Below are 15,623 nucleotides of genomic sequence, written 5' to 3'. Positions count from 1 at the left end.
TAAAGACAGTAATGAAAACCGTAATTTCACAGGGTCAACATGCCACATATGCCAGAAATAAATAATCATAAAATTTGAGAAAGGCAAATCTTTTACTAGATTCTCATTTTCCACAGTGTTTTCATCAAAGCTTATCCCCTATATTGTTTTTTCTGCCATTTCTAAATTGACTCATATTTCAGTTTAAGGCTCCTTCCTTTGGAATCCTGCCTTCCGTTTCATGCTGCTCTGTTAAAACATTTTCATTTTTGCCCAAACCCTTTATAATATAACCTAATCCCTAGCTATTGTAAATACCTCTCACTGGCCAGTCGTTGCACTTTGCACACCACTGAGAGAGCAGTTATGATCCAAATAGAGGAGCCTTTGTTTCCACCCAACAGCCCAAAGTGAACTGTATGATTTGACTGTTGAGGGCAATTACATGAATGTTTTAACACCAGAGGCAATGCTTTAAACTACAAAAGACTAACCTCATAAAGTTGTTGTTAGGAGCCGTTTAATTTTAGCATATTGAGTATACAGTACCAAACAGTCTCAGTAAAACAAGCCAGTTATCAACAACAGTATCCTTATCCCATAATTGTGATTTTCTGAAACTCTATTTAAAACATGAGTCTTTCAGGACATTAAGCCATTTGAAGTGAATACTAGCCCTGAATTTGTTTCCTTGTTTACTTATAATTTCTTCTGATTTCTTGTTGCAAGTGGGTGATGAAAGAATTAAGTTATGGAGATCTGTTATACTTACTTGGTGAAATTTCAAATTAAAAGTGCATGAAATAGAAGTTTGTTTCTGCCCATCAGCTTATCTTCTCATGTTCCTATTGGTAGTTCAAAACACTCAAGAGTTGCAGAGTGATTTGCTTTTTATGATCACCACTTCGTACAGGATCGTCTGCCTTATATCTTCAACATTCTCAGATTCTTATAAGTCTTTAAGTTCAGATAGAGTTTAGTTTAAAACTTGCTTCAGATATGAAATTGACTGGATATAAAAATCACATAATCTCAGAGTTAACCGTAGATCAATATCCTGAATGTTTTTCTCAAAGTAATTGAACCTTTTTGTTTCCCAGGGTGGTTATAAACATGCATTTCCATGCTTCGCCAGACCATTTTAGTTCTTCACTGTACAAGGGGACTATATTTACTTGTTATCCTAAATAAGCTTGTTTGTTTATTATTGTCAAAGGAGAAGGACTCTAACATAGAAACAGATTTTGTATCTATAGGACTGGCCTGATTTTGGAGATAAAACCTCCATTTGACTACTTAGTCTGATTCTTAGCTTTGTCAGGTCACACATAACCCTTCTCTAAATCTAAATTTTTCTCTTCTACCTAGAGTAGCTGAGTTTTTAAAGAAAAATTACTGTAAAACAAAACTGTGCTAAGTGTAATTTTCCCAAAAACTCTACTTTGCCAGTTTTAATGTGCTTTTTTAGCTGAGAGTAAGATAGCAATGCCTTCACTAAGACAGAAGTGTATTTCTTTTTCCTGAAATAGCTTGGGAGTAGCAAAGGCGTGATTACAGTGGCTCTGTTCATTCTTGCTTTCAACCCAGCTATCATTATATGGTGGACCCTCATCCACATGTTGCAAGATGCAGCTCTTGCCCCTCTACATTCCAAGAAGGAGATGGCAGAAGATGAGAAGGGACAGATTTTACATACCAATTGTCTTTTAAAGTTAAGAAGTTTCCTAGGTACTGCCACATTATACAAGGGATCTTCAAAATGTTCCTGATAAATGTGTATTATGAAAAAAAACATTAATTTCCAAATATTTTGCACCAAATTAAACTTACCTCTTTTTAAGAGAGAGAAAAAAAAAGAGAAAATGACATCCACAGCTAACATTTATGAATTCACTCCCCAAATGACTGCAATGACAAGGGCAGGGCCGTGGCTAAAGCCAGAAGCCAGAAATGCAACCCAGATCTCCTTTGAGCCATCACTGCCTACCTGCCAGTGTCTGCACTGGCTTGACACTTGGAATTGGAAGCGAGTTGGGAATCTAACCCAGGCATTCTGACATGGAAAGTAAGCATCTTAAGTAATGTCTTAACTGCTAGACCAAACACTTGCCCCTACACTTTTGTTTCACTTGCACCTTTCCGTGAACTTCTTAAAGTACTTGCAAGTTCCTTGCTTGCTTACAGGAGCTAATGCTGCTTCTTTTTTTTTTTTTTTTCAGAAGTTGAATTGTAAATTATTGAAATTTGATCAGTAACTTTGGCTTCCTAACCCCTCAAATAAATACTTTAAAACAATGATCTAAGCCTAAAGGTAAAATTATGAAAATGCACTGAAACTTCAGAGCATTCCTTACCTTTCCCGGCCATGGAAGATGGCCTTTGCATAAGATAAAAGGGCTTCCTTTTTAGCAGCACCTCTTTGCCAGGCATGGAGTCACTTACACCTATCATTGCATTTTCAGGGAAGTCTTATTTTACAGATGAAAAAATTGAGGTTTAGAGAGAATAAATAATTTAAACAAGAAATGTATGCCAGAGCCTAAATTTTACTTGAGTTATGAACTCTCATCTGCTTCACCCCTTTCTTCCAAGGCATTTTGCATAGGATTTCTTAAGCTTAAGGATTAGGTTCTTCTTTCCACATGTTATTTTTTAGTAGCAGCAATGCGGATACACATAAAAACTTTTTAAGAGCTCTTGTATCTTAAACCACAGTGCCTAAAAAGATGTTTAAAATTCAGACGGTGGTGTTTTCACGTTCAATATCAGAAGAAATGGATTGTGATAAAATAAGATGCCTGGCAAGCCAAGTGGTAAAGGATCTTTTGAAGTACTTGAGGATCTCTGACTTGTTCCTTAGCAAAATTCTACTCCTTGTTCAAGACCCAATGCAAATATCACCACTTGGAATCCTTCATGGTTTTAATGATTCCATTTACTAGATTCTTATAACTCTGTTCATATATTTCTCTGTTATAATCTTATCTATGCAGATATGTACAAATCTCTCTAATTCAATAGAAGTTTTGTGTTTACTAAATAGACTATACCATGCACCTTTTGTCACCACTGAACCAAATACAATGTGATTCCATGGTAGCTTCTCAATACATGTTATTTTTTTTATTGATGAGCCATTAAATGTACATGATAAACCACACTCAAAAGTTGTAATAGATTGGAATGAATAAATTTCTTAAGAAACTTCTTCAAGGGTTGATGCTGTGGCGCAGCAGGTTAAGCTTCCATAACATCCCGTATGGGCACCAGTTCAAGTCCAGCCACTCACTTTCAATCCAGTTCCCTACTAATGCACCTGGAAAAGCAGCAGAAGATGGTCCAAGAGCTTGGGATCCTGCCACCCACACAGGAGACCATGATGAAAATTCTGGCTCCTGTCTTCAGCTTGGCGCAGCACTGACAATTGCAGCCATTTGGTGAATGAACCAGAGGATGGAAGAAATATCTTTCTCTATCTTCCCCCTCCCTCTCACCCTCCCTCCCATCTCTCTGTATCTATCTCTCTGTCTCTCCTTCTCTCTGTAACTCTGCCTTTCAAAGAAACAGATAAATATTAAACCAAAAACATGTTAAGAAACTCCTCAGTTAACAGGAACTACATTTCCATCAAATCCAAAAAATATTACTGTAAAGTAAATCTCCACATACTTACTGTCATTTTGCTTTAATAAGGACAAATTATGACTTTTAGATATGAAACTAGCAATATCTGGGACCTTGTTATGTTCTTCAAATTATATCACTTGTCAGATATAAATAGTGTCTCAGAAAAATATACCTGTTAGCCCCTAAAGTCGACGCACATTTCTGGTGGAAGGTTTTTGCTTGCTTGCTTGTTTTAACTTCTATTCTGGGGGGAAATTTGTTGTGATTACAAAGTTCTAACACTTGAAAAAAATCGGTTTACACTGAGACTTGCAAATTCTTGCCTCTGAGGCAATTTTCACAAGAATTATTTTCTTATTAGTTTTAGTTTATCCATGGACAGTCTCAAATTTCTCTTGAAAACGTCAGTTACCTCAAGGGAAAATGGCCCGTTGCAAGCCAAAGATGTGATTTTTGAGAGCTTTCTGCTTGAAACAACAAGTTCTTAAATATACTTTGTGGTTTCCTAGGATAGTTAGATCCTTATAAAAATGACAGTTTAAATGGAAATTTAAAAAATTCTCAGCCTTTGAATAATTTGAATATTTGAATAAAATTAAACTAATATTTTTTTTTCATCAAAGGTGTGTTTTTTCCTCTTAGTTTATCTGGAAATGGTTTATTTTTTCCTTTCCTTCATTTGTCTTTCTCTAACATTCGAAAATTTACCCTACCACTTGAAAACTAAAGATACTCACTCTGTGCCTTTTGTTTTAAAGGACTTTGAGGAGAAACAGATATAATTCTATAATCCTTATGGGTACTTTCCCTAAAATAGTAGCACCCTGACTAGGATGTAGATGCCAACTGTCATTTTTTTTCTTATCCCTTTTCCACTATTTCCCAGTAATGTGAAAATGTTCCAGGGTGGGTGTCTGTAGTACTTTACCAAAGTCTGCCAGTGTTGATCATAATTCCGTATAGCAAATACACCCCAAAATAACAATAGATAATTATCTCCATGTGCACAAGACTACTCAGAATCAACTCTTCTTCAGCCTCTGGAATGGTAGGTTAGCTGAATACGTCTGATTGGTGCGTCTCTGGATACCAGGTTGTAAGGGCATATTCTCCCATGGTAGAGTTCCCAGGCTCTCAGACAGGCAAGCAGCAATACATGATGATTCACATTTGGTAGTCAATGCAAGTATATCTCATTGCATTAGTCGTCAAAGTCAAGGGGCAAAGCAGTATGCTCTGCTCACTGTGAAGTCATAGCAAGGGTGTGGAGGTATAATACTAATGCACAATAGAATTGACCATTACAATTTTTAAAAATGCGTTCGTAGAAGAGTTATAGAGACAGAGATATAGAGCCTGAGAGACAGAGAGCTCCCATCTTCCAGTTCACTTTCCAAATGCCCAGTGATTGGGAGCAGGCTTGGCAAAAGCCAGCAGCTGGAAAAGTAATCCAAGTCTCCCCTGTGACTGACAAGAAACCATTTACTTGAGCCATCACCACTGCCTCCCAAGATCTGCAATAGCAGGAAACTAGAGTCAGGAACGAGATCTCATAGTGAACCCAGGTTTTGTGGTATGGGATCTGGGCTTCCTAACTGGTATCCTAACCAGTAGGCCCAATGCCTATTCCTAGCTGAACATTTTTGTTGGAACACAAGTGTGTGAGAAAGCCCAATCTGCTGCTTGTTGTTCCACTTGGAAATGTATTTGGAATCCATTTCTCCACAAGTTTTCTCTTTAATTTAGTGTCAGAATATCCTTATTTTATCAAACTACCTGTAATTTTATCATGTAGAAATTTAAAGCTCTCTGAAAAAAATCGAATATTGAAACAAACCTTAAATCGCAACTGCATATACTGACTCGAGAGTCTCTTTGTGCTCAGCACACTCTTGTGTTTCTGCAATGCATCATGACTTTCCGTACCCAGCTGTCTGCTACTTAAAACTACCATAAGCTGACTATCATGGCTCATGGTATACCCTTGAAGAAGGCCATCTGGTTTATGTCTCTTAGCAAAATTTGTTTAAAAACAAGCAGCTGTATGACAAAGAGGGAGTCTCTGTCTAGCTGTGGTAAATAAATAGCTTTGCAATACACATAATAAAGCGTTTTTCTAATCTAAGCCAATGTCTCCAAAAGGGAAACATTCTTTTCTCACAACTAACAGAAAAATCCACAGGATTCAATGACAATGAAATGACTCCAGCAAATTTATGTCTCAGTTACTTAAGATAATGAAAAAAAAAAAAACAAAACAAAATGAAAACTGTTTCTGAGTAGATACAACCTTCTGGTAATAACTATTTTTATTCTGAGATTATTTCATTTAATTATTCATATTAATATTTATGGGTATCTTAAACTCATGTTCTGTAATCCATATCATTAATTATTATAGAAAATGTCACTGAGTACTCTCTCCTTCTACTGGGTTTTTGTGTATTCTATTATAAACACTCTCTATTGAAATAGGAGTACATGCTTGATTCTTTGAAAGTATGAATGGATTTTCCAGGCCAGTTAAATGTTTTTTTTTCCTTAACTCTATCAATAGATTAAATTACTTATGCTTAAAGCTAGATTTTGGATATAAAATTGAACATTCTTGGAGCAGTAGTGTCTTGGTTTTGATTTTTCTGTAAGCATATCCTGAGACAAGGAATTCAGATAGTTGACTTGGGCAGTGGTCTCAAGAAGGGTAGTGGAGTTGTGAAAGAGGGAAGAGAAAGTGGTCTGCAAAGCGTACTTAATGAAGTTGGCTGCCACTGAAGGGGGAATCCATGGAAAGCTTCAAGAAAAACATGCAATATATGCCTCTCAACAAGGGCCAAGGGCTGTGGTGTGTGTACTCCAATGGCTATTATTACTTTTTTAAAGGGCTGCTCATGGTATCAAGGTATCAATTTCTTTCTGCAAGTACTTCCAGCTTGTCTTGCATATGGAATATCTGCTTTATATGTTCCAAAATTAACCTTCAGATTAAAACAAGGAGTAAATGGTTTTTGGACATAAGCCAGAGCACACTGGTCTGTCAAAGACCCAAGAGAACGGGTGAAGCTCCAAGGGGATCTGATACAGAGCGGCAGAGATACCTTATTCCCCTACCTAGGACCACTGCACTTTGCTATTGCATTGTTCACACTCCAGGCTGTTTGTGCTTTTGTTGTAACTCCTGACTTCTTGATCTTGCCTTATCCTATTTGTTTATTGTGATACTTTATGTGGTTCTGTCTTTTGTTCCTTATTGACTCAGTTGTTCAGTTGTTTACTGGGGTTTACCTTTGTTGTTTTCATGTACTCCACTGTTTGAAAGATGGAGTTTTACTTTACAGTTTTAAAGGGGCTTAGATATTGTTTGCTATTGAAGTTCACTACAATGAGTGATACAAGTAGAACTAGAAATTAAAGGTCATGGATACATCCTACTTAAGTCAAATTATTGAATAGAACATAAAACTTGAATTTATGTTTTTCTACCACCAATAAAGAAGCTATTTGAAAATGTCTTTAAAATATTAATTTTAAGAGTACTTATGTGCCTAGTTTATTCTGTATCTTTTGCAAATTTGCCACATTATTGCTTTTTAATTTCAAAGGAAAAATTAGGAGTGTGATTACCTTCCTATGACCATAAACTTCCTGAAGGCTTCAATAAATTGCTTTGATTAGCAGACTCCATGCATGGTATTGGTTAGACCTTTATTACTCGGTTCTAACATTTTCAAAGTTAAAGTAGTAGCAGATCAAAAAAAAAAAGATTCTAGGGAAATTTCTACAAGAGGCAAAAATGAATTAATTCTCATTGAAGATGAATGAAAACAAATTTTACTCATTAGTTAATGTTACCTCAGAATCAGAATTCTTTGCCACATGAAAATCTTTTGCTTTGTGAATGATGACATGAAGAGTCTTAACAATGATTAGTGATCTAGAGGACTTACCTAGGTGACAGAACAACAGATACCAAAGCTTTTGAAATATATGAAAAAGGAAATTTTATGGAGACATGAGCAAAGCTTGAATTATTTTAAGGTTGACGAACACAGAATCATGACATAAATTAAGCTCGGTGAAAATCCTTCCTTTACTCAGAAGAAATAGAACTGAAGATTGTGTGAAGGTTTTTATTTTGCTTTGCTCTTTTTCTTAAGAAAAATTAGTTGCTATTCTAATGCTTTAAGGGGCAGACATTGTAGCTTTGTGGGTTAAGCCACCACTTGGGATATCTTCATTCCACATTGGAGTGCATTGTTCAAGTCCCAGCTACTTCATTTCCAGTAGAGCTTCCTGCTAATATATGTCATGGGAGGCAGTAGATGATGGCTCAAGTAGTTGAGATCCTGCCACCCACATGGGCACCCTGGTGGAATTCCAGGCTCCTGGCTTTGGCATGTCCTAGCTTTCGCTGTTGTGGGCATTTGGGGAGTAAAGTAGCAGATGGAAAATTTCTCTCTCTCTCTCTCTCTCTCTCTGCACCTTATAAATAAATAAACATTTTTAAAATTCTGAGGCATTTGGAAAGCTAGAACTTTTCTAATGGTAATGTTTCAAGGGTCACAAAGGAAGTTGTAGATTGAGTTTAAAAGCACAGGATTAGCTTTGCGCAGTGGCAGTATAGTAGCCAATGAGGTTTATCTGAGGCGTGATTATTGCTAATTGAAAACTTTTCCCAGTACCCCGCCATGACAACTTGAAAAGCACAGGATTTACTTTAAGTCCCATTTGTTTTCAGAGTTCCGATTATAGCAAGAAATAGATCACAACGTGGGGGAACATTTAGGTTTTCATTGTTCTATGTACAGCTTCATAGTTACTTTGGTTTTGGTGACTAATACCAATCATGAAAGGGATAACCAATCATTATTATAATAAAGTTATAGTTGTAATTATTTCATCATACAACCATTGTCTGGACAGTGTCTTCTTGAAATTGTAATTGTAGGTAAGGAAAATGCACAGGAAACATAGCTACTATGAAGACTGACTTTATTAATCTTATCTATGGCTATAAAATCAGATATTTTATGTACGACTTTTTTTTTTCTGCATGAAGGAATTTTATGTATGAAGGATGCTTCTACCAATGATATTTGCTAAAAATTCTCATAGGGTATAAGTTAAGATTGAAAATATATTAAACATAAACTGTTTTCCATAAAGTAGCTTTAAACGATGTTCATGATGACATTTCATCCCATGATGTCTAAGTCTTTAGATCAGAAACTACAAATGGGGGTGGGCATTTGTTGGGCTGCCACTTGGGACACCAGCATACCATATTGGAGTGTGTGGCTTCAAGTCCTGGATCCTTTCTTGATTCCAGATTTCTACTAATGTGCAACCTGGGAGGCTGCAGGTGATGTCTCAAATACTTGAGTCCCTACCACTCTTTTGAGAAACCTACATTGAGTCCAGCTTTGGACATTTGAGAAGAGAGCTAGCAGATAGAAACTTCCTCTCAAATAAAATGAAATAGAATGACAAAAATAAAATAAGAAGCTCAGTGTAAAGAACTTAAAATACTTATTTCACATTAATAATGTTTATTAATAAGATAATATATAAGGGTAAAAAAGTGAAAGCAAATGGATTTAAGCTTGATAAATTAACTTAAAAAGTAAAACAAAGTGGTTATACTCCTTTTAACATACATAGATTGTCATTCTACATTTAAAAATCCTAAACACATTTGGTTTTCAATCTCTGTTCATGGTGCTGAAAGCAGTAGTCTCTTGGATCATATGAAGATGTTGGAAATGAGCTGCATTTACATTTCTTCCTTTGAATACCAAATATATGAAACATTTTTTTAAATCAGCACCTGAGGGATAGATGAGAGTTAGTAGAAGGAGAAAATAATTATTGTAGTTAAAGGACCTTGTTTTCAAGTGTGTATCATTAGATGGAAGATGTCTGTTCCAGTGTCTTGAATGAACTTCCAGTAGAGGACATTTTTCTCTTCTTTCTTTGGTCTTCCAGAGCTAAAACGTGTGTTACATGTCTCTAGGTAGTGAAAAATGATTGAAGATTTCATGGAAAATACTTCTCTCATCCAAAGGAAAGTAAAAAATGACTCCCTCAAAGAAGTCAGTGTCATTAATCCCATAATGTTAATGATGCCGTTTAATTCGTTTTCAAATTAAGAGACCAAAGTTTCCTAAGTTATTGAAGGAAATAGTAGTAAAATATAATTGTTATTGGCATGTCTTCATATTATTTGACACAGTGGATGAATCTAGTAGGACTGATAACAAAGTACTGCGCCTTAATGTACAAAAAGTTGAATGACAGTTGTTCTTCCAAGACATGACGGCATCCCCAATAGTTGATATTCTACAAAGATTCTGTTACCATATGCTGATGTTCACCGTATCCTTGTTGAGTTTTCTTTAAAGAATGTGTCCTATATATTCTCACCAAAAATCCAGAACAAGCTGAAGCTTCAGTATTCAACAGCAGTGGCCGGCGCCATGGCTCACTAGGCTAATCCTCCGCCTGCGTTGCTGGCACACTGGGTTCTAGTCCCGGTCGGGGCGCCGGATTCTGTCCCGGTTGCTCCTCTTCCAGTGCAGCTCTCTGCTGTGCCCGGGAAGGCAGTGGAGGATGGCCCAAGTCCTTGGGCCCTGCACCTGCATGGGAGACCAGGAGAAGCACCTGGCTCCTGCCTTCGGATCAGCACTGTGCACCGACCACAGTGAGCCAGACGTGGCGGCCATTGGAGGGTGAACCAACGGGAAAAGGAAGACCTTTCTTTCTGTCTCTCTCTCTCACTGTCCACTCTGCCTGTCAAAAAAAAAAATTAAAAAATTTAAAAAATCAACAGCAGCAAAAAAAACTGTGATTTTATACAATGAATCTCTACAAATATTGATATAAATTGTCATAATGTTGTTTGGATAATTATTTAAGATATATACTTCTATTTTCTTCATTCAAACAGCTTTAGCATATTATATTCAATTTTTGTCTTAGAATTCCCCAAGAAACATACTCTGAGAAAGAGATTTGATTACAGATGGTTTATTGGTGACTGCTCTTAAAAATAGCTCGCCGTGGCTCAGCAGGCTAATCCTCTGCTTTGCGGTGCCGGTACACCGGGTTCTAGTCCCTGTCGGGGCGCCGGATTCTGTCCAAGTTGCCCCTCTTGCAGGCCAGCTCTCTGCTGTGGCCAGGGAGTGCGGTGGAGGATGGCCCAAGTGCTTGGACCCTGCACCCGCATGGGAGACCAGGAGAAGCACTTGGTTCCTGGCTTTGGATCAGCGTGGTGCGCCGGCTGCAGTGGCCATTGGAGGGTAAACCAATGGCAAAGGAAGACCTTTCTCTCTGTCTCTCTCTCTGTCCATTCTCCTGTCAAAAATTAAAAAAAAAAAAAAAAAAAAAAAAAAAAAAAAAAAAAAAAAAAACAAGAAAAATAGCTGAGGGGCCGGCGCCATGGCTCACTTGGTTAATCCTCCGCCTGTGGCGCCCCATCCCATATGGGCTCCGGGTTCTAGTCCTGGTTGCTCCTCTTCCAGTCCAGCTCTCTGCTGTGGCCCTGGAGGGCAGTGGAGGATGGCCCAAGCGCTTGGGCCCCTGCACCCACATGGGAGACCAGGAAGAAGCACCTGGCTCCTGGTTTCGGATCGGTGCAGTGCTGGCCATAGCGGCCATTTGGGGGGAGAACCAACAGAAGGAAGACCTTTCTCTCTCTCTCTCTCTCTCTCTCTCTCACTAACTCTGTCAAATTAATAATAATAATAAAAGAATAGCTGAGAGAGAATAAAGGTATAACAATTAGACAAATAGGGGATCTGTATGAAGATACAGTTAGTAGAGGGACATTTGCTGGTCCAGTGTGGTAGTGGAATGATCATTTATAGCATCCCTAGGTGAGACAAGGTAGAATGGGCCGTTATAAATCAAATCCACCAGTCATTAGATTTGAGCCTACCAACTATCCTCATCCTGGCCACGTGACCTTGGGCAAAGAAATCCTTGTCTGCTAAGGGCAGTTTCTAGGAAGGACTTAGCTGTGAGTTGTTATTAGATAATACTCCAAGCAACTGGGAGAATGAATGCTTCCTTTGTAATTGGTGAATCTGGCTTACATACCACAGTATCTACCACAGTGGTAATTTACTTTTGATGGAGGCTCTATATTGTTTTTAAGTAATATTTTTGTAGCTAGTAGTACATTGAGGCAATGTTATAGCCAAGCTAGCCACTTTCTATAAAAGATTTATTTTAAATATTTATTTTATGAATTTTAAAAGGTAAGAGAGAGAGAGAGAAAAGGATCTTCCATCTGCTGGTTTACTTTCCAAATGGTCCCAAAAGCCAAGGCTGGGTAAAGCCAAATCTAGGAGTCTGCAACTACTTCTGAGTCTCCTACGTGGGTGCAGGGGCCCAAGTACTTGGGCCATCCTCCACTGCTTTCCTAGGTGCATTAGCAAGGAGCCAGACGGGAAGTAGGGCAGCTGGGACTTGAACTGGTGCTCAAATGGGGTGCCGGCATTGCATGCAGGAACTTAAGCCACTGCACCACAATGCCAGCCCCTATTTAATAGATTTACTGAGGTATAGGTGATGTACAATAAGCTGTGCATGGTTAAAGAATAAAATTTGACAAGTTTTGATATATGTATACACAGTGAAACCATTGCCACAAGCAAGATAATGAGCATATCTATCATCTGCAGAAATCATCTCTTGGTAATAAAACCCCTTCCCCCTCCCCTCATCCCCGGGCAACCACTAATCTGCTATCTGACACTATAGATTAGTTTGCATTTTCTAGAATTCTGTTAAAGTAGAATCACAAGTATGCAGCTATTCACTCTGTCTTCTTTCACTAACAAGCTACCAACTTTCATTTTGTGGAGAATATGATTGCTGTGTAAGTACATACATTAAATAAAGCAATTAAACATCCCAATTTGATTCTGATGCTAGTTCTCAGCTTTATATTATATGGTGAAAGATGGTATTATGTTAGGACCCGTCCTTAGATTTCAAATAACTCTGGAGTTTAAGCAATTCTTGCTTTACTTGTAATCAGTTGTATGTGCATACTTTCATGATTACCTAAAAAAATATGATTTACTTTCTGGGTATAGGAAAATTTTCTTCAAAATATTATATTCAAATTTTATAATTTGTTATAATTTATAATTATTTAAAATAATTTCTCCTGAAACTGTATACAACTCCAGTGTTTTTCTGCTCTGTTCCCTGCATCACTTAAGAACCTCCCCCAAAAGATCACAAACTTAATCTCTTGAGCTCACTCATGTTCTCATGTTCCTGGGGCAGCCAGCCATTAAGAAAAGTGCATAATTCCTATGGGTAACATTTTTATAATTTATTGTTTTGGGATGTTAGTGCTGTTATTTATAATATAAACAATTTTAAAACCTCACAGTTCTTTAGAGTCCACTTAAATTTACCAAGTCAATAGCACCACCAATTTCATCCCCCAAAACCAGGCCTTAATTAGATTTCCCAATTCAATAAGCATACCACTATTATTCCTTTATGGCCCTCAGACAAAAGCATGTTTGTTCTCTGTTTATACTTTCCTGGATTTTTATTCCAGTTTCAGAATTGACCAGGTTCTGTATATTCTTCCTTTACAACTATTTTCATACCCTCGCTTTCTTTTCATTCTTTTTGACATGAATGTCAAGTTAATTGATTCCTTGTAACAGATCTTTATCCACCCAAATCCTTGTCTTTTTTTTTTTAACAAGTTAATATTTCTAAAGCAGTGTTTCCAGCTTCATATTCACTAGCACAGGAATCTTCTGTGGTTCTCTATTGATAGCTTCACTTTCAAACTGTTAGCCCCTGGAGACAAGAGAGCTGGAGGATATATTTTGCTGGGTTGTTTTCTTTGGCCTGCAGGGAGCTTTAAAAGCAATGAAACAGGGCAAGAATTGGACTGGTCAACACAATAAGTTTAGCACTTATTGCCTTATACCTTGTAAAGCTTTACAATTTTATGTGTCCCACATGTCCCCTGAAGGCATTTGATTTTATAACCCCTAGCCTAGAGGCTAACATTCAAAATTCATAGTCTGTTATTTGCGACCCTATCTTAGCTTCTCCAACTTGCATCTTCAAGCAACTCTACAGAAAACTGGATTTATGTTATCTAAAATCTCCTTGTTGTATCCTGTTTCAGACTGTCATTTCACATGTAAAAATACTCCCAAATGGCAGGTGTTTGGCCTAGTGGTTAAGCTGCTTTTTAGGACATTCCACATCAGAGGGCCTAGGTTCAATTCTTGACTCTGGCTCCTGACCAAGGCTTCCTGCTCATGTGCACCCTGCACCTACCTACCCTGGTAGGTAGCAGCAATGGCACAAGTAGTTGAGTTCCTGCTGCTGCCATGGGAGACCTGGATTGAGTTCCCTGCTCCTGAATTCACCAACTGGAGGCATTGTTGGCATATGGGGAGTGAACCAGTGGATGGCAGCACAAGTGGATGGGAGTGCATATTCTCTCTCTCTCTCTCTCTCTCTCTCTGCGTGTGTGTCTTGTTCTCTCTGCGTGTCTCTTAAATAAATAATTCAAAAAGGACAAGCCCCACAACTCTTAATCAGTCAATAAAATTCTCCCCACATATCTCCATGGAGGTTTTGATTATAAGAAACAGAAACAATCTTCATTTAGTTTAAATGAAATGGTATTTTCTATTAGAGAGCAATATATTAGATGGTTTACATAAATGAAGGAAAAGAAGGTCCTTGTGGTCCAGGAATGACAGTACTGAGAACTCAAGAGCTCAAAGAAAGTCATTGTTGTCAGTACTGCCATCAAAATTTCTTAACTTTGAGCCCACTGTCCTTGTTTCTCTTGATTGCAATGTAAATTAGTGCATTCCACAAAACCTAGAAATAGAACTACCATATGATCCATTAATCCCACTATGGCTATACATCCAAATGGAAGGAAATAAGTATGTCAAAGAGATACATGTACACTCATTTATATTGAAGCACTATTCACAATAGCCATGATATGGAATTAACCTAGATGACAATTGATAAATAAATGGATAAAGAAAATATGGTTACATATACAGTGTATAATATTCAGCTATAAGAATAATAAAATCCTGTCATTACAGTGACATGGGATTATCCAGGAGGATGTTATGTTAAGTGAAATAAGTCAAGGGTGGAAACAATTATAATATGTTCTCACATATGAACACTTGAAAAGTATATTTCGTGGAAGTAGAGGGTAGAAAATTGATTACTAGAGTCTGCAAAGGGTAGGAGGAAGGAAGTAATGGAGGCAGAATCATTAATGTGGGTGCAGGAGTACAGTTGAATAAGAAGAATTATAGTGTTCTATAGCTAGTAGGATACTAATGGGAAAAATTGATTGTATATCTCAAAATAGCTAGTCGAGTAGATTTTTTAATGTTCCCAAAACAAAGAAGTGATAAACATTTGAAGTGATGGGTATGTTAATTATCCTGATCTGATCATTGCACATTGTACACGTGCATTGATATTTCACATTCTACCATGGAAATGTACAATTTTATGTCTATATATATCTATACATAATTATGTTTTGAATTATCAACTCTAGCTCAAACCCCTTAATCTAATTGTCTTAAATTATGTCATTGTCCTACTCCTTTACAATGTTTGCAGTGGTATTAAAGTTCCCCTCAGATCTGATATTAGGGAAGAGTAATTCTACAAAAGGAAAAGTTCAGTACCATTAATCAAAATGTAGAGGGAGGTATTCAGAAGAATTCTAAGTGTCCCCACAAGTGATCTTTTAAATTTCTATATTTCTTGCTCATATAAAGTCTGATATAAAAGTGGCCATTTTCCAGTTACTCTGAGTCCTAGCCTGCCTCCATCTCAAGAGTCTATCAACATGGGAATTTCAGAATCACTGACAAAGGCATACTGAGAAATGGACACTGACTGTTAAGTGCCTCAAACCAAAAGTGATGTATAACTTTCCACATATTCCTATTTCCCAGGATTCAGCCACATTGGTCCTAATG

The 15,623-nt window shown here is 37.4% G+C and overlaps 1 protein-coding gene and 1 pseudogene across 14 annotated transcripts in view; both read left to right on the top strand.

Moving 5' to 3' along the window:
- DMD (dystrophin) overlaps positions 1–15,623 on the top strand; it is a 2,249,390-nt gene that overhangs the window by 1,072,630 nt on the left and 1,161,137 nt on the right. The gene's annotated exons all lie outside the window — the stretch shown is intronic.
- Positions 8,205–8,316, top strand: LOC127485101 (U4 spliceosomal RNA; annotated as a pseudogene).

Source organism: Oryctolagus cuniculus, chromosome X (genome assembly GCF_051225735.1).
Source record: "Oryctolagus cuniculus isolate XC-2025 breed Fujian yellow rabbit chromosome X, ASM5122573v1, whole genome shotgun sequence".
Taxonomy (NCBI): domain Eukaryota; kingdom Metazoa; phylum Chordata; class Mammalia; order Lagomorpha; family Leporidae; genus Oryctolagus; species Oryctolagus cuniculus.
This window is presented reverse-complemented; position numbering and strand designations above follow the sequence as displayed.